General features: G+C 39.6%; 1 protein-coding gene across 2 annotated transcripts in view; it reads left to right on the top strand.

Moving 5' to 3' along the window:
* The window catches only part of SETD4 (SET domain containing 4), a 448,803-nt gene that overhangs the window by 231,447 nt on the left and 199,356 nt on the right, over positions 1-18,000 (top strand). The gene's annotated exons all lie outside the window — the stretch shown is intronic.

The raw sequence follows: 18,000 nt of genomic DNA, 5'->3' as shown, positions 1-18,000 counted from the left end.
AACTTTGCCTAGACTCAAAGACCCTCTCACATCTCACCACCTCCAGAAAGCCTTCCCAGATCACCCAAGATAGGTGAGATCGTTTCCTCTTTCATAACTCTAAGGAGTCCCCTGGTTTGTCCCCTTCATGACACTCATGCCATGCTGTCTAGTGCTGTCACCCTGAGTGTACCTACTGAGAGTCTGGGCTCATAGACAATGAGGGACACTTTTTGTTTTTCCTGTTCTGTCCATCAGCACCAGGTACAATGCCCAGTGTGCACAGCAGCTGCTCAGTATGTATTGTTGAGCTAACTGGGTGAATTATGTCTCTAGGTAATTCTTGGTACCTAAAGTGTTTACATATAAACCCATTCATTCATTCCTTCATCCATTCATTTTTACATTGACTACTCACTCCATCCAGCTCTGTGCTTGTCCCTGGAAATATAGCAATGTTCAGTAAAGTCATGGTGCCTGTCTTTGCAGAGTTTATAACCTCGTGGGGGAAAAGAAATAATCACATAACTAATAATCATAATACTCATTGTGGCTTCCACTTACTGAAGGCTTACTCTGTGCTAGTCACTATGTTAAGTACTTCTTCATATTATCTTATTGAGTTCTCCTGACTACCCTTGGAGACAAGCATTATCATCCTCTTCTTACAGATCAGGGAATCGAAGCTTAGCATGTTTGTTAGGTTAACTGCCTAAAGCCACCTGGCTGGCGAGAAGAAGAGTGAGAGCTTGACCTTACCTGTATGACTCCAGAGCCTGTGATTTTTAACCACCACATAATTACTAATCTTACAGGGATGACAGATACCATAAATAGCATGTGTGTTAGTTTCCTATGGCTGCTGTAACAAATTATCACAGATTTAGTGGCTTCAAACAACACAAATTGATTATCTCAAAGTTGTGGAGGTCAGAAATCCAACATGGCTCTCACAAGGGTAAAGCCAAGTTGTGGGCATGACTGCATTCCTCCTGGAGTCTCCAGGGGGGGATTCCACATCCTTGCCTTTTCCAGCTTCTAGAAGCTGCCCTCATTTCTTGACTCATGGCTCCTTCCTCCATCTTCAAAGCCAGCAACATCGCATCTCTCTGACCCACTTCTGTCTTCATGTCTCTCTCTGACTACAGATGAGAAAGGTTCTCTGCTTTTTAGGACTTATGTGATCACATCTGGCTCACCTGGTTAATCCAGGGCAATCTCCCCATCTCAAGATTCTTAATCACATCTGCATGGTCCTTTTTGCCCTGTAAGGTCACATATTCACAGATTCCAAAGTTTAAGGTGTGGACATCTTTGGGGTGCCATGTTTCTACTGACCACACCAGGAGAGAGGTTGCAAGGGGAGCAGTCTGGAGGTATAGGGAGGGCCCAGGCTACTCGGGAAGGACAGGAACCCCAGCCAAGGACTGAGAAGGTGTGAAGCCCCTGCCAAGTCACAGAGCTGGGGCCTTAGAAAGTCCGAGAGTGGCCTGATGTGGAGAGTGGGGGGAAATGGCCCCTGCTGAGGCTGGAGAATGTGGCAGGGGCCGGGGCCAGATCGTGAGGAACATGGCTGGCAGGTAGGGGAGGGATTCCATTATGGTTTGGGGAGAAAAGGGCAGTAAATAAAAAGGTCAAGAAGGGGATAAAATTGGTTTCATTTTCAGCTCATTCTGCTGCTGTGTGGAGAACAGATTGGTAGGGAACGAGAGTGGACACAATTAGGAGGGTATTTCAGTAGTTCAGGTGGGAGATGTTGATGGCCTGGACCAAGATGCTGGCACTGCCGAGCCAGAGGAGAGGTCTGCCTGGGCTCTTCCCCAGAGCGAATGGCAGGGCTGGGTGATTGCTTGGATGTGCTGTTAAGGGAGAGACTTCTAGGTTTCTTAGTGGGATCACTGGAGTCTGGGGGGGAGGCATGGTAGTTGGAGGAAGACCAGGCTTGGATGGGAGCGGGATGATCAGAGCCAGGTGGCTCTAGAAAGAGCAAAGGCGGTTAATATAAGAAAAAATCCTCTTGAGGATAAGAGGCCAGAACTGAGTGGGTATAACCAGGGCAATATCTTCTACCGAATCGCTCATTTTGGTTCTTATGACTGAATATTTATAGAGGCAGTATTTCTTTAAGAGGACCCAAATGCATGACATTAAAATGTTTCCTGGAAAATTATGCAGACCAAATATTCTGACTGTTGGTTTGGTTTGATTAAGGACAACAGATCTGTTATCATATTTCAGCCTTTCCATCTTAATAACCAAATATTCTTTTTTATTTCCTCTCTCTCTTTCACATGGTACCTTTATGTGCACTATATATATATTTTTTCCTTGAATCTTAGCCTGATGGCAGCCTGATTCTTTGGGCACAGTATAAAATCCTTGATTTTTAAAACGATTCATTTTGTTTTTCAGCTAATACATATAGAGGTGTACATTTCAACAGAATTAATATCTTGCAAAAATAAGTTTTCAGGAAACTATGTTTGACATAAACCAATTATGGGATGAAACAAAAGGCAATCAACTCACCATGCAAGGTTGAATTAATAGAATTTCGCACACGCTCGTGTAACTTAGCAACTTAATTTATACACCAGTCCTGGGATGAGACTCCACAATCATCTTGTTTAGACCTCACAACATGACTGCATCTACTGACACATGTTAGGTTGGGAAGCTCGATACTAGAAAAGAATGGAGTGCATTCTCCTGGGGGGCAAGGACACTTCAGAATTTCCCACTGGTCTCCCGTTCATCCCTGGGGACTGCGGTTGTCTGATGCGTGGATGGTTGGATGCCCAGACTTCCCTGGAAAGACTTTCCTTGTGTTCTTCCCTTTAGATTGTTTCAGTGGTTCTCAAACTTCAGTGAGCCTAAGAATTACTATATAGGGCTGTATGGATAAAGGCATGTTTGATTTGCAATTTAAGACAATTCAAGGGTACTTTACACTTTAATTTTGGCCTTCTGTGCTGATTTTAGAACTTAAACTCTCTATAAATTCTTGGAACTTAACTGCGATCTGGGGCAATAATTCCAAGTCTGATTTTGGGAGGTATTTCAGCACCCTGCCTTTGAACAGAAGAGGGGCTGAAGTTAGAGGCAGCCGGGAGATGCTCTACGTGAAACTGATTAAATAATTAGAAGGTGATAAGCACCCTGTTCCTGTTTGTGGTAAAGAGATCCTGGCATGGCAAGACAGCGGAGACCTTAATATTAATTGTCAGATGCCAATGTGAGAACAGGGTTGGAGCTAGGACATATACAATGAGATTCCTCATGAGGGACCAAGGCTGTCACCTAGTGCTGTACAAGCAAAGCCTTATTGTAGTTTGAGACAAGTGTTGGGAGAACCACACAGCTCATTTGCACCTAATAATGAATGCCACAGTCCAGACTCAGGCCACAGCTTCCTCAGCGGTCCCTTGTATAGTCACATCATCACCTGCCATATTACATGAATTTACTTTGAAATTTTGTGGCTTTTTATCATTTTGATTATATTTATTTTAAATGTTAATTTATAGTTTCAGAAGTGTTCTAAGCAGAGGGAATCTATTCCCAGTTTTAGGTGCGTTCATATTTAAGACACATTATAATTTAAACAACTGGGGATCTAATGCATTTGGTATTGAATAGGAATCATTCCAGGAGTACATACTCTATCCTCAAACACTTATTGTGCATCTGGGGTATAAAGATGAATAGGGGGTAAAGATGGGAATTTTTTTCCTATGAAAAGTGTCCATGTCTTGCTCAACTTAATGAAATAGTGCCTCATGCTATTCCTGAGAATAATGAGAAAGCATGAAGTGTCCTTCACAGCTGCATTTGTGTACACGTCAACCATGTGAAAATGGCATCAAATGTTGAGTAGAAAAGTTCTTATTGATTCTGTAGTTCCAAAGTGTTATAAAATATATCAGATCCTGAAACCTCGCATGTCCTTAGCACACTCTGAATTAAATACATTATGAAATCCACTTAGTAAAACAAACAAACAAGCAAAAAAACTTCATGTAGGGTGAATTTAACAGCTATGAAGATAAGTCTTGGTAAACAAAACAAAACAAAGAAAACATTGGGAAAGCTGTTGTCAATGTAAACTCTGACCCTCAAGCCAAGATTCCCTTGTTAAGTATAAAGAAGAGGATAATGTTTGGGGCTTAAACTTTCTGTGGTCCCTCCACAAGCTGTGGGGAGGGATGTCTTCACACTGACCACATGCTCGTCTTCAGACTCCAGCATCTCGCCCACTCATGCTCAGAGAATGTTTGAGGAATGAAAAGATTATGTACTTCGAGGTGATTTCTATTCCATGGCAAATGCATCACTTAACATGTGACTCAGCTCACTGGCAGCTCTAGTAATTGAAGTGCTGCTTTCAGGCACGGGGGCTGCAAAACTTCTGCATTGATTATGAAATGGATCACACAAGTGCTTTTCCGGGCTGCTGGTGAGACCCAGGTGTCCTGCCTACCCCACGTGCAACCTGCAGCCTTATTTTACCTTCTTATCTCTCGCAAAAGCTTGGGTGAGCGGTCCATTGATGAGTCTTCTTCCTCAGCTCCTGGTCTGTGCACTAATTCCCCACTGAGATTCAAGTCCTGCCCTGCCCCTGGCTAGGCATGGATTTTGTCACCCCAAGCCTTGCATCCTTCTTTCTCCGTGAGCTTTTGGACCCCCTGGCACTGGCACAGGTTGGATTCCTGGAGGAAGGAGTGCATAGTGAAAAGCTTTGGCTCTCTTTCCATCTAAGTCTTAGTCTAGATCTAGGTCTCAGTACCTGGCAGAGTTCCCTCCCCTCTGCATAACTGAGTTGACTTTTTTAGCTTTATGGGTTTTGCTCAAAACAAAAGAGTCCTAATTGCCCATCACTGAAACAAGAACTATATGACTTCTAACTAAGAAAAAACTCAATACAACAGGTATATCATTCGTGTGGACTCAGAGGTGAAGTCCAAGCTGTAGGGTTGGCACACCTTTGGGGTATCTCTAAGCAATCTTACAAATGTGGTGATTCTAGTTTTGACTTTAGGTGCAACTCTAAAAAAATTAGAGTCTTTGAACTGGTTAAAAGTTTATAGTACCTCACCATGAAGGTTTTCATTAGTTTCTTTCTTGAGTTTTTGTTTTTGTTTTTAAGGTATTTTTCAGGAATGGTAGCTACTGAGCCAACCAATTCTCAGTCACTCATTCATTTGTCAGTCCAAGAGGGAGATACAATTGCTCCTCCTATTAGCACCAAGGAAATGGGGAAGGGTGATGCTGGCCGTTGCCTGGACTTCAGGAGAAAGGGGAGTCCAGGGTGGGCTGAGCCATGGAAGTTCGTTTGGTTTACTCAAGTTGATGTGGGCAGTAAAAAGAAACCGAGATTAAAATGTTCTAGAAGAAGTCTTAGGGGACAGTGAATTCTTGTTCGTTCTTCCCTCTGAGTTATCTCCCCATTGTTCTTTGGAAGAAGATAAAGTTTCTCCTCCACTGAAAAAGATCAAGTTACTAGACAAAAGGCATGGATGGGAATGTCTTTTTGCAGAGATTAATCATTTGAAACCTACTTTGCAAACTGCCACACTACCAGCCCTCACTCTTGCTCCTTTCTTTACTTTTCCATGCCATCTTTGTGAATTGCTCTGTTCTCAACTCCCCATGCCAGAACCTGCTGTCCAGACGTACAGTTGGGTGTTCACCTTTAGATCAAGCCCCATGCTTTTCACAAGCAAAGCTATCTTCCTGTGGGCTCCTTGGTGGGATTTTGGGATGCCTCGAGAATTGGGTGAGTGGTGATGGTTTGTAATTCAAAGATGGATTGTTTATCAACACCACAGACAATGCTAGCCAAGAAAGTAGGTTCGGTGTTTGGTTGTTGGGGATAGTGGATTGTAATAGTTTCCTTTCCAATTTTTTATAAGGAAGGTCAAATGCCGAAACATAGTAGGAGGAGTCTGAGGCATAGGGAGAAGGCTGAGAGTTGGATGAGAATACAGGATCGAATAGGATTTGATGCTTTGAATACTTGTGATGTTCATAGGCTGTTCCAAAAATATGAACTTTCCCAGCATCTTCATTCGTTAATGGAAAATTTGTGACATCTGCAATTGCATTTATCTTTTAAATTTCCTTTCTAACCATTGCGTTGCATAGTCTGGTACTTCATTAGTAATGATTTTACTGACAGTTCCCTTAAACATTCTCTGGATTCAGGTGGAGGAAGATGGATTTTTAACTAATCTTTTTTGGCATAAACATATATCATATAGGAGACTTAACTATTCTTTCTATATTTCATTTGTTTTCTTTGGTATTATCTGACATTAGGTTGTCAGAACAAATTAAGTGGTGACTGAGCAATAATTGCTTTGTGATATAAGAAGATGGGTAAAAATTGCTTTTTAACTCAGTAGATGCTCTACTTCCTACATCTAAAATATTTAGGTAGGCAACTGTGCATTGAGTACGGGACTGTGGATATATTTATGGACCTGGCTCATCTTTTGAAAATGGGGATTTGTACTGAATAATTTGGATTTGCCGACTTCATAGCTCAGGTTTCTGGAACCAGTGCCAACCTCCTCTTCCCGTTGTGCGATGCAAATGTGGTCCTGTTGTTAATGCTAGTCTTGTCTGTCTGCTGCATCCTTTCTTCAGACTATCCACTAGTATCCACCTAGGCTGCATCCGCCTCCCTTCCATCTAACTGAACTTTTAAGATTGTCTTGATTCTTTTAAAAAATCCATTTCAAAGCCCAATTAGAGATCAGAGTGACAAACTCTTTAGAACCCTAGACTCAAAATGCATCAAGGCACACAAAAATGAATTTTCCATTATCATTTCAGCAGATATTTATTTCAGCCAATTCCGTGGTGGATTCTGGGGGTTTTATCTATAATTTTGGAGTTGGAAAAATGAAGCAGGACAGTCTTTTTTTCTCCCAATTAGTGCAATAGTTAGGATTCTTGGTCCTTAGAGCTGTTTCTATTCCCATGAAGACGGGCAAATTGGTTAATGGGTGGGACCTGGCCATGTTAGTATGGTCTTCATAAGTACAACTTGGTACAGGAAATGTAAAAAAATAGAAAGTTGCCTTTTTATAAGAGAGGGAATTTTTTTTATCGAAGTATAGTTGATTTGCAATGTTTCAGGTGTACAGCAAAGTGATTCAGTTATATATATATATATATATATATATATATATATATATATATATGTATTCTTTTTCAGATTCTTTTCCATTATAGGTTATTACAAGATACTGAATATAGTTCCCTGTGCTATATGGTAGGTTCTTGTCGTTTATTTATTTTATATGTAGTAGTATGTATCTGTTAATCCCAAATTCCCAATTTATCCCTCCCCACGAAAGAGAGGGAAGTCTGTTTGGATTTGACCAAGGGGAGATGTTCAGGCCGTTATCTGAGTAAACTAAATTCTCTGGGTTAGAGTTTCATTGGGAGATCACCCCTTCCCAATGGATAATTGAAGTGGGAAACTTGGATTAGCTTAGTTGTGTTTTCTCATTGTCTACACAGATGAAACTGAACCAGGAAGAAAAGTGACAGCAGACTGATTTTTAGCTTTTGTTCCCCAGATTCCTGTGGCAAATCTTAAAACTTTAAGTGCAAAGTTGGAATCAGGCCTTAAAACTTGAGAGGTGTGTATGTGTATGCATGAGCACGTGAGAGTTTTGGACCCATTTGTTGGAGGGAAATATGACTCAGTTATTAGTATAGAATTGTTTTGCTACACAGAAATCAATATAGATATGTACTTGCAAATTTTTGGATTGATTAATTGAACAAAGAATCAAAATGGATTGAGTGCTTACTCTGTGTTGTGTGGTTTGGTAGTGAAATTACATGGTGACACAACACAGGGCCCCAGGAGTCTGTGGTCTCAGAGGAGACAGACAGGAAATAATCAGGATGGAGAGTTCTGATAGAACTGGGGCCGTGAGGGAAGAGGGTGTTACCAGTAAGTTCCTGCAGGGGATGAAGAGGATGAAGAAGAGATGAAATACAAGTGTGTCTAGGGGTAGTGTAGCTGAGTTGTGGAGGGAGATGAACAAGAAGTAGATGACCTACAAAGGGGCAAATGACTGTGTCAAGTGACAGCCAGGTTGAGGCTCTGGAGGTCCTTCTTGGTTGGATTTTGGAGTTCCTATTGCTCATAATATTGAGGAAATGGCTTGTAGCATAATATTTCTCTTTCTCAAGGAATATTCTATTTGAATTAATGACTATTTAATCCCAGATAGCTGGATAGTTTGGACTTTGATCTTTTTCTTAAAGAATTATCTGGCTATCTGAAAATTACTTTTTACCCTTCAATATCTAGATAGTATGTGAACAGCTGACTTTAGAAACTCTTTGGATAGAGTTGAGAGTATCACACCGTTTTCCAAATTGGCCCTGATGTGTCATATTATATTAATATAATGCCTAATATTAAATGGCCCATGGATTCCTTATGTAAATATTTTTAGGTGGGTCATTCTTCTAAAATAATGTGAAATTCTCTTGTGGTATTTGATTTAGAATTTTTGTCTCTATGTTTATAAGATCAGTCTATAGGATTTTTTTTTCTTTCTTTTTTTTTTTTTTGGTTTGTCTCTTTTCTCTCTTTTCTGGTTTTGTTCAGAATTAGACCAGTTGTATAAATGGTGTTGGCGGCAAGCTTTCTATAATTTCTATGCTCTGACATGATTTATACATTATAAAAATAATCTATTCCTTATTTAAGAGTATATCTAAAAAGCCTGTTATGGGTTATAACCTCTTGGAAGTAAATTGTGAGTAACTTTCCCAGCGTTTCTATAGTTTTGGTTTATCTGAGTGAGATGTTTTTGCTTTTCTTTTCTTTTCTTAAAAGAATCTGCCATTTCTTGAAGATTTTCAAGGGGATTAGCACAGAACTATACAAACTATGCTTTTATATTTTTAAACCTTCTTTGCATTTGGGGTCATTTCTATATTTTTTCATTTCTATAGGTATATTTTCATTTTCTGATTTTATTTTCTTGTTTTGAGTGACTAGAAATATGTGTCTATTTGTTTACATTTTCCAAAAAATCCATTCCAGTATTTACCTATTAATTCTATGGTTTAACAAAACTAGTATTAAACATTTTTTCTGCATCCTATAGATATGCCTGGTTTTTGCATTGAGGGCTAGTTCTTTTACTTTTATTTTTTTTTAATATGAAGAGAATTTAAATGTGAACTTTCCTATGAGTACTATTTGATCCTACCTCAAAAGTTTTGATAGTTTTAAAATATTACTCATTTAAAAAAACTCCACTTGTTGGTTTAATTTTTCATTCAAGGTTATTTAAGAGAGTGCTTATTAATTTCTATGTAGTGGCTTCCTCTTTTGCTTGAATATTATCACTCATTTCTTATTATTTTTGCTTCATATTTTGATGCTGTGGTAGTCAACAAATGTTTATTATGGTTGTGTATTCATTTTGGATTCCATCTTTATTGATATAAAATTCCATTCCTTGTACTGTTTAATATTCTTCTTAGTATTCAACTTTGTCATAAATAATTTCCATACTTTCCTACTTTTTAACGTCTACCTTAAAAATTTCTGTAATAAATCTTTCTGCTCTTTTTCTTTTAAATTTTCCTGTTCATTTTATTTCAGCATATCTCTTGAGAGCAGAATATGTTTGATTTTTTAAAATCCAATCGGATCATCCTTTAATGTTTTTATTTATTTTTGCCATGATATTTATGTTTTTTTGAAAAGTTTTTCCTTCTTTTTAATGTTTTCTGGTTTTTTTTTTTTGAGTTCTTTTTCTGTTCTTATTTTTTACCTTTACATTCTCTGTGATTTTGAGTTAATGTAATCTAGTTTAAATTTTACTCGTGGCTCTTTAAGTTAAAAAAATTTAAAATATGTATTTCTATAATAATCAAAATTAAGAATGAGATAATATTTTAAAAAGCTTTCTGTGCCAAGTAAGAGATTTAATGTGTTTTTACTCCCCTTTCTCATTTCTGAGATTTAAAAAATATAACCTTTAGATTTGGATTATTGATATTCAATGAGTATTTTTGTTTTTTACTATTCCTTATTTTTAAGAGGTATTTTACATTTATTTTTAGTTTGATCAGCACTTTTATAATCTTTATTTGGATCATCTTTAATGAATTTCAATGTTCACCACCAGTCCTTTTAGGTCACAAAATCTTATTTTTTTGAATCATTTCTTGATTATTTGGTGTATGTCTCTTAATCTTTTTGTCCAGCTTGAATTTAGACAAAACTAGTTGCATTTTCTTTTTGTTTTCAGTGTTATGGAAGGGATACCTGAAGCTGCTTTAATTTTTGTTCTGTTGTAGATTTCTTCTTTTTTTTTCCTTCCCCCCCCCCCCCCGCCTGAATGCTTATATGCCCTCTTTCTCCATTTATATGATTTAAGAGTTGTCAGAACGTGTGTCGATGGGGGCTGCTCTTATCAATTTAGGTTGGAACGTGGTGAGTGAACCCTTTTCCTCCACATACTCAGGTGTTTTTTGAACTCTAACATTTATTGTAAATTATTTTAAATCAAAACTTTCCTTTCAGCCTTTCTGGCTGAAATACCTCCTCAAGAATTCATGGTATTTAAGTTGACAGTGTCAGTTCTGGGGATCTGCCATCTTCTTGCTCTTCATTTTTATCTCCTTATCTCTTCGCTTTCATCCAGAACACCCAACTCTTCTCTTCATCACAGTTTCAGTTTTCTACGTGATCCAGTCTGCCTTTACGAGACATGAAGCAGATATTTGATTTCAGATGGCCAATGTTGTTGGTGTCTTAACATTCTTCCGGGTCTCACCAGCAACCCTTTGAATTTTGTCCACTTAATTTGCACTCCACATTTTGGTTCTTTCTCCGAGATCTCTGCTAGGTGGGATCCTCTATTTACCATTTGTTTTCCTGACACTTTGAACTGGCAGAAGGTATGAGAAAGTATGACACGCACATCTCCTCCTACTGAAGTTCTTGACTCATCTCAGCAGTTGGCACTGCCCCTCCCAGCATGAAGGCACCCTCACTGGTCACCCCTTTTCTGCTGTCCCCAAGTCATTTGCTTAGTTTCCTTCTTCAGAATCAAGTATAAAGTGAGGCTCTGAAGGGATTATAACTACCTAACATCTTGCGTCCACACAGTATGGGGAGGGCTGAGCTATTTTCTGTTGCATACAGACCTCGGTTTCTGAGTGCAGAGGCAGAATGAGCGTCTGCGCTCCAGTGGAGCAGCTGTTGGCTTTGCCTGTCATATTAGCACCACTGCTTCCATATTCTGTTAATAGTTTGCCTGCCAATCATAGTTTCACTCTTTCTGTGGGGTTCCCCCTTTTCTATATCTTCTTTTCCATATCTTGTTTTCTCCTTTGTGGAAACTGGGAAAGACTGCATTTTTAAACCAGAGGTCAATAGCCACGGACTTTTCAAAGGTGATTTTCCCCCTCTAGCCTTTATTCATTGGTGATGGATCCCAATTAGTCAGAATTCTCTTTAAAATGTTTATAAATGCCATAAGACACACAATGGCAAAGGTGAGATGACAGTTCTGGAATGAATCAGGCTGAATAGTTTGTTTTCTGTGTACATCTTATTGTAGAAAACTTGATATGATGAGGGTCATGACTTGTCTTAGTGGAAATAAGTCTGGTTTGGGAATCAGAAATCTAGACTTGACCTTTACTGCCCTATGAGGCTATGGGCTTCTGTTTCCTCACTCATAAAAGGAAGAGGCTGGGCTAAAAGATTTCTACAGTCCTGTTGACGTGCATTCTACATATTTTGTAATTATCATAATACATATTGCATGCTATTTCATTCCTCTGTTCAAAAGCCTGGGGCAAGAAGATGCTACTGCTTGGTGACAGGAACGTGGAAAAGTATGTTTGTGGATAGGCAGGAAGTGACTTGCCTTTTGGTGCCAGATCTTAAAGTATATCTTTATTTCTTGCATTACTCCATTGGGTGGACAAGGGGAGGCGTTGCATGCCAAAGCAGGAGATTTTTCTTTAAGGAAATTAAGGCTGACCAAACAAGGGATTGGTTGCTATTATCAGACACTAATGGCCCCTGATAAGGGGTAATCAGATAGCTCGAAAGGCAGGGTTTAGAGTTAAGTAACCAGGCTCCCTTTATGCAGGAGATATGGCATGACTGTGCTTGGAATGGATTCCTTTCTCTGTAAATTTTTAATCAGCTCAAAAATTTTCATGGAACAATTTACTCCTTTCCCCTCCCCCCTTTTACTTAGCTTAATTTGACCTTGATTTGGTGGAAATGTGAAAAAAAACATATTTATGAAACAATTACTACTACCAAGGGTCTTTGTGCACAAATCACAAGACTTTTTATATCTTTTTTCCCCCCATAACTGTAATAGCCTGAAGTGCCATTTGGATGGGCTTTTTTTAGCCAAGCATGTATGATTTTTGGAATTGATCTGTATGATTTGAAATATCAGGTTTCAATGTTCTTATTGCACATTCCTTTAAAAAATACATTTGTCTGGCCTTGGGGATTTGATGCCATAACCAGCAGAGGGATACTTTCTGACTCCCCATGGGGAGATGAACATTAATTTTGATGTGATTTTATGGAGATTCCGTCTCTTCATTTTAAGTCAATGGGACCTCAAATCTGTCCATGACCGGGGTGGAGATTTATTGCATACACTTTAGCCCTGCATCCACAACTCATTGCATTTCCTCCTCTGGACTCAAGTCACAAGGACATGGATACCAGGATCTTTTCTTTCCCTGGATATTTTGTCAGCTTCATATCTGGGCCAGTATCACTCCTTGCCAGCCAAAGTTAGAGGCAAAGCCTAGTGAGTTTTCTGGAAGTAGATATGGTGGTGGGATTTGGTGTGTAGCATATTTTTAAGGAACAACAATATGTGCTTTTCCTCCGTCAACCTGGAGGGGGAGCTCTAGAGTGAGTAGTGTGGTTACAGGAGCCGACTTTGGCCTGAAACGCTTGTTCCTCCATAGACTGCTCTGGAAGGCCGTGACCTCGGGTGGGGTCTTTCTGTAGCTCAGACAACTCTGAAGGAATTGACAACTGGGGCAACAAGCCCTTCTTTGAAGGAGGATGTGTGTCGGCAGCACATCTCCATGCCCATCATATAGTTCCTTTCCAATGACTTATCCTGTGAGTGGAATTAAATTATATAGGACCTCAGGAGTCTATGGTTAAACTATGCCACTGAAGGTGCATGGAATGTGCTTTAGATTAGCATGGAACTCTTAGATCACATTTTCCTATGGAAAAGGCTTTTACACAACTCTGACTGCTTGATTCCTCTAGTGACACTGCTACAGACAGGGCACCCTGTCTTTAGGCAACTTAACCCTAAATGAGTTGATGAAATACAGTGTCCACTTCCTAGCTGTTCACCTTGGACAAGTTACTTAACCTCCTAAGGCTGTAGTTCCCTCATCTCTAAAGTGGGCGGGACTAGTAAGTCCCCATATTGTATAGGGTTATTGTAAGAATTATAAATGAGAACATATGCTAAGTATCCTAGTACAGCATAAAGTGAGGGTTCAATATGGGAACTGGACTTTGAAAAGAATATTTATTTCTTCGACCAAGTTTTTGAACATCTATTACAGATCAGGCATTGAGCCAGGCACTTCCTTTCCATGATCTTACTGAATTCTAAATGTAGTAGTTTGCTATAGGTCTGCCTTAACAGAGTACGGCAAGCTGAGTGGTTTAGAACAACAGAAGTTTATTGTCTCTTGGTTCCAGGGGCCAGAAGTCCAAAACCAAGATGTGGGCAGGCTGTGCTCCCTCTGAAACCTCTAAGGGAGGATGCTTCCTGGCCTCTTCCAGCTTCCGGTAGCCCCAGACTTTCCTTGGTTCGTGGCAACATAATTCCAATCTCTGTCTCTGTCCCCGCATCATCTTCCCTCTATGTGTATCTATCTCTATGTCCAAGTTTTCCTTTTTCATAGGACACCAGTTATATTGGGTTAGGATCCACTCTAATGACCTCATCCTAACTCAGTTTCCTCTTTAAAGACCCGATCTCCAAATAAGGTCACATTACAAGTACTGGGGCTTAAGAAGTCAATATATCTTCTTTGGGGACACACTTCAATTCATAACACTCACGTATCTCTATATGGTAGGTATCATTATTCACATTTCATAGGTGAGTGAACTGGAACTCAGAGAGGTCAAATAACTCCCCCAGAGTCACACAGCAGGAAAGTAATGAGAGAGGAGGACCTGAACCTAAATCTCTTTGGCTCCCCAGAGCATGCCCTTTCCACTAAAATGTTGTTGCCTCCACATTAGAAACTTCTAAGTGAACTAGGAGAGATTTGAAGTTAAGGGATGAATTAGTCTCAAATTGCTGCAATAAAATTTGTTGTTATTAGACAAAATAACCTAAATCCACAAGAAACTTGTGTGCCATTTTGTTCAAAAACAAAAAACAAAAAAACTCTAATAGACTGTGAAAGGCACCTACAACATGCCTGCCCTTGGCAAGGGCTTCCAAACCTGGTTTTACCATTTCCTCCTCTTACCTCTAATTCCTGGCACCTGGGACTATTTCTGATCATCCAGGCCTCAGCTTTATACCCTGAAAAGAAAGTTGGCAATTTGTGATCCATAAACTATGACATGAGGTCAGTTAAAAAGTATCTTGTATCTTGCTTTAGTAATGGTAGTTATAACAACTTCAGCTACTCACACTTTACTTACGTTGTTCTAATAATGATATTCAACTTTATTTGAGCATCTCTTCTGTGCCAGGCACTTAGGACCTGTTAGTGATGTCACCGAGAGTTTCCATGTGGAATGGCGCTGTCTAGGGAAAACTGTTTTCCTTTACTCTCACACTTCACTTCTGGCCACTAAATTTGTGTGAGTGTGTGTGCTTTTTCCCACACTGACCAATCTCCACCACCAGCTGGGTGTCCTACAATTCAATTCAGATCCCACAAGACTGCCCCCCCCCCCAACCCCAACTTCAGATGCCAATTGCAAGTCCAGGTTGTCACTTATGCTTCAAACTAACCAGCTATAAATCAGAGGTTCCCATGACCCCCTTCTGAGTTCGATAATTTGCTAGAAAATCTCACAGAACTCTGGAAAATAGATTACTTGCTAGACTACTGATTCATTATAAAAGGATACAACTCAGGCACAGCCATGTGAAAGATGCTTAGGGCAAGGTATGTGGAAAGGTGTGCAAAACTTGCATGCCCTTTCCAGGCACATTATCCTCCGGGCATGTGGACATTCACCATCCTGGGGCTCTTGGAACCCCATAGTTCAGGGATTTTCACGAAGGCTTCATCACCTAGGCATGATCAGTTATTAACTCAGTCCTGGAGTGTGGGGAGGTAGGGCTGAAAGTTCCATGCTTCTCATCATGGCTAGGTCTTTCTGGTGACCAGCCTTCATCCTGAAGCCATCCAGGAGCCCACCAAGAGCTGCCTCATTAGAACAAGAGATGCTTCTATCACTTAGTAAATTCTAAGGGATTTAGGAGCTCTACAGCAGGAATCAGAATCAGAGACCAAATATTAGAACAAAAGGTGCTCCTAGCCTCTACATTGCTCAGGAAATCACAAAGGTTTTAGGAGCTCTGACTAGGAGCTAGAGATAAAGACCAAAATATATATATTTCTTATTGTATTATGACATCACAAGTGCTGAGAGGGGAACTCTGATTCTGCTGTTGTTTTGTTTTGTTTTGTTTTTTTGTTGACTATATCTTCCTTACAAAATGTTTCCCTACAATTAACTTGACAATGATCAGGCATCTCGCAAATACATCATTTCACTCTGAATTTCTAATGTCAGGAAGTAAAACAGAATGGGCTGTTGTATAGAGTAAGGGTCAGCAAATAAAGGTCAGCTGGCCAAACTTAGCCCACCACCTAGTTTTGTAAGTAAAGTTTTATTGGAACACGGCCATGCTCCTTTATTTATACCTTGTCTGTGGCTGCTTTCATGTTACAGTGAAAAGGCAGAGGGGAGTATATGCAACAGAGACCTTCTGGCCCACAAAACCTAAAACATTTATTGTATGGCTTTTTACAGAAAAAGTTTGCTGCTGCGTGAATAATGAAACTAAAATACAGAGGAGGAGGATGTTGGTTTTGTACAGGATGGCAAAAACGGAAATCCAGTATTAACACTTTCCTGCTAAAAAGTGTTTAATTGCTAGGGTCATGTTAAAGCCTTAACTGAATAAAGCAAATGAGGTGTCTGTAGATGCATGGGTCACCTCACATGGTAAGTCTCAATCCATTTCAGATGAACTAAAGTTGAAGCGGGATTTTTAAAAACTGGACTTAAAAATGCCTTTTAATTTTCATTTACCTAATGATGCTATACCTCTTTTCATGTGATTCTTTGCCACCTGTATATATTTGTGAGTGAATTGTGTGTTCAAATCTTTTGATCATTTTTTAATTGAATAGTTTGTGTTCTAATTATTGAATTTTTTTTTAAAAAAGAGATATACTGTGATGATTAATATTATGTATGATCTTGGCTGGGCTAGGGAGCCCAGTTGTCTGGTCAGACACCAGTCTAGAAGTCACTATAAAGGTATGTTTTAGATGTGATTAACGTTTAAATCAGTAGGCTTTGTGTAAAGCAGATTACCCTACATAATGTGGGTGGACCTCATCCAATCAGTTGAAGGCCTTAAGAGCAAAGCCTGAGGTTTATTGAAGAAGAAGAAATTCTGTCTTTCTCAAGATTGCAACATAGAAATTCTGCTTGAGTTTCCAGGTTGTTTACCTTCCTTGCAGATTTTGGACTCAAGACTGCAACATCAACTCTTACCTGAGTCTTCAGCCTTACCGCCCGCCCTACTTGATTTTGGACTTGCCAGCCCTCAAAATCACATTGGTCAATTCCTTAAAAAAACTGCTCGTTTTCTCTCTTTCTATATATCCCATTGATTCTCTTCCTCTGGAGAACCCTGACTAGAAAGCAGACCATAAAATTCACTCATCCCCAGGTGATAATCAGAAGAAATGGCAGTCAAACTTGGTGAAGACCAGAGGAGAGAAAATGCCAAGGACCAGTTGTGACAAGCTCCCAAGATACTCTGTGCAGGTTTTCTGAGAGATTCGTTCTGCTGTGGTTGTCCTGGGGGTGGCCCTAAGTGGGAGAATGTTAAGCTGTTAAATTGGTCTCTCTAAGTGCGTGTTTCTAGGTAGACTGTACTTTGCTCCTCTTGGTTATTTTGTGCCCAGCCGTATGCCTGGTTCCTCCTAGGTGCTCAATAGCTTTGAATGAAAGAAAATATATTTGAATGAAAGAAAGAAGATGAGAACTCTAAGTCCTATCATCTATTAATGCCCTTGTAATGTAGCTGGAAGAATCTATGTTTTGACGATAACATATTAAAAAATTTTCCCTGGGATTCATCCATTATTCAGAAGGCACCAGCTTAAGACAAATGCAGAATATCGGGGAAAATTTTTTTGAACATAACACAGTTTTTTGCCAAAGTAACTAACAGATGTTGGCTGACAGATTCAGTGGAATACCCATGGATGCCTCTCCATTTGACAGAGGAATTGTAAGCGCTGATTTGTTCTATGCTCTCCACTCATTGGCTGAATCAGGCCAGAACTACATTCACACCACTTTAGCCTCAATCAATAAATGATGAAAATTTATTACGTTTGAGTCCTGCAGATTGCACCTTTCTGAAGCTAGACTAGCACCAAGGTTGTATCAGAATGATTCCAGCGTGGTTTTATCGTTCACTCTGTAGACAGGCCCTCATTCGGTGCAGTGTCAGATGTAGTGGAGAAAATAAAAAGACAAGGATAAAAATTATAGTAATATCTTTTCATCATGTTCCTAGCAGCATTATTCACAATAGGCAATAGGTGAACATAATCCAAATGTCCATCGATAGATAAATGGATGACCAAAATGTGGTCTATACATAAAATGGAACATTATTCAGTCTTAAAAGGAAAAGAATTCTGACACATGCTACAACATGGAGGAACCCA

This window comes from Balaenoptera musculus, chromosome 4, assembly GCF_009873245.2.
Source record: "Balaenoptera musculus isolate JJ_BM4_2016_0621 chromosome 4, mBalMus1.pri.v3, whole genome shotgun sequence".
NCBI lineage: Eukaryota > Metazoa > Chordata > Mammalia > Artiodactyla > Balaenopteridae > Balaenoptera > Balaenoptera musculus.
Note: the sequence above shows the minus strand (reverse complement) of the source record. Positions and strands in the feature narration are given on the sequence as shown.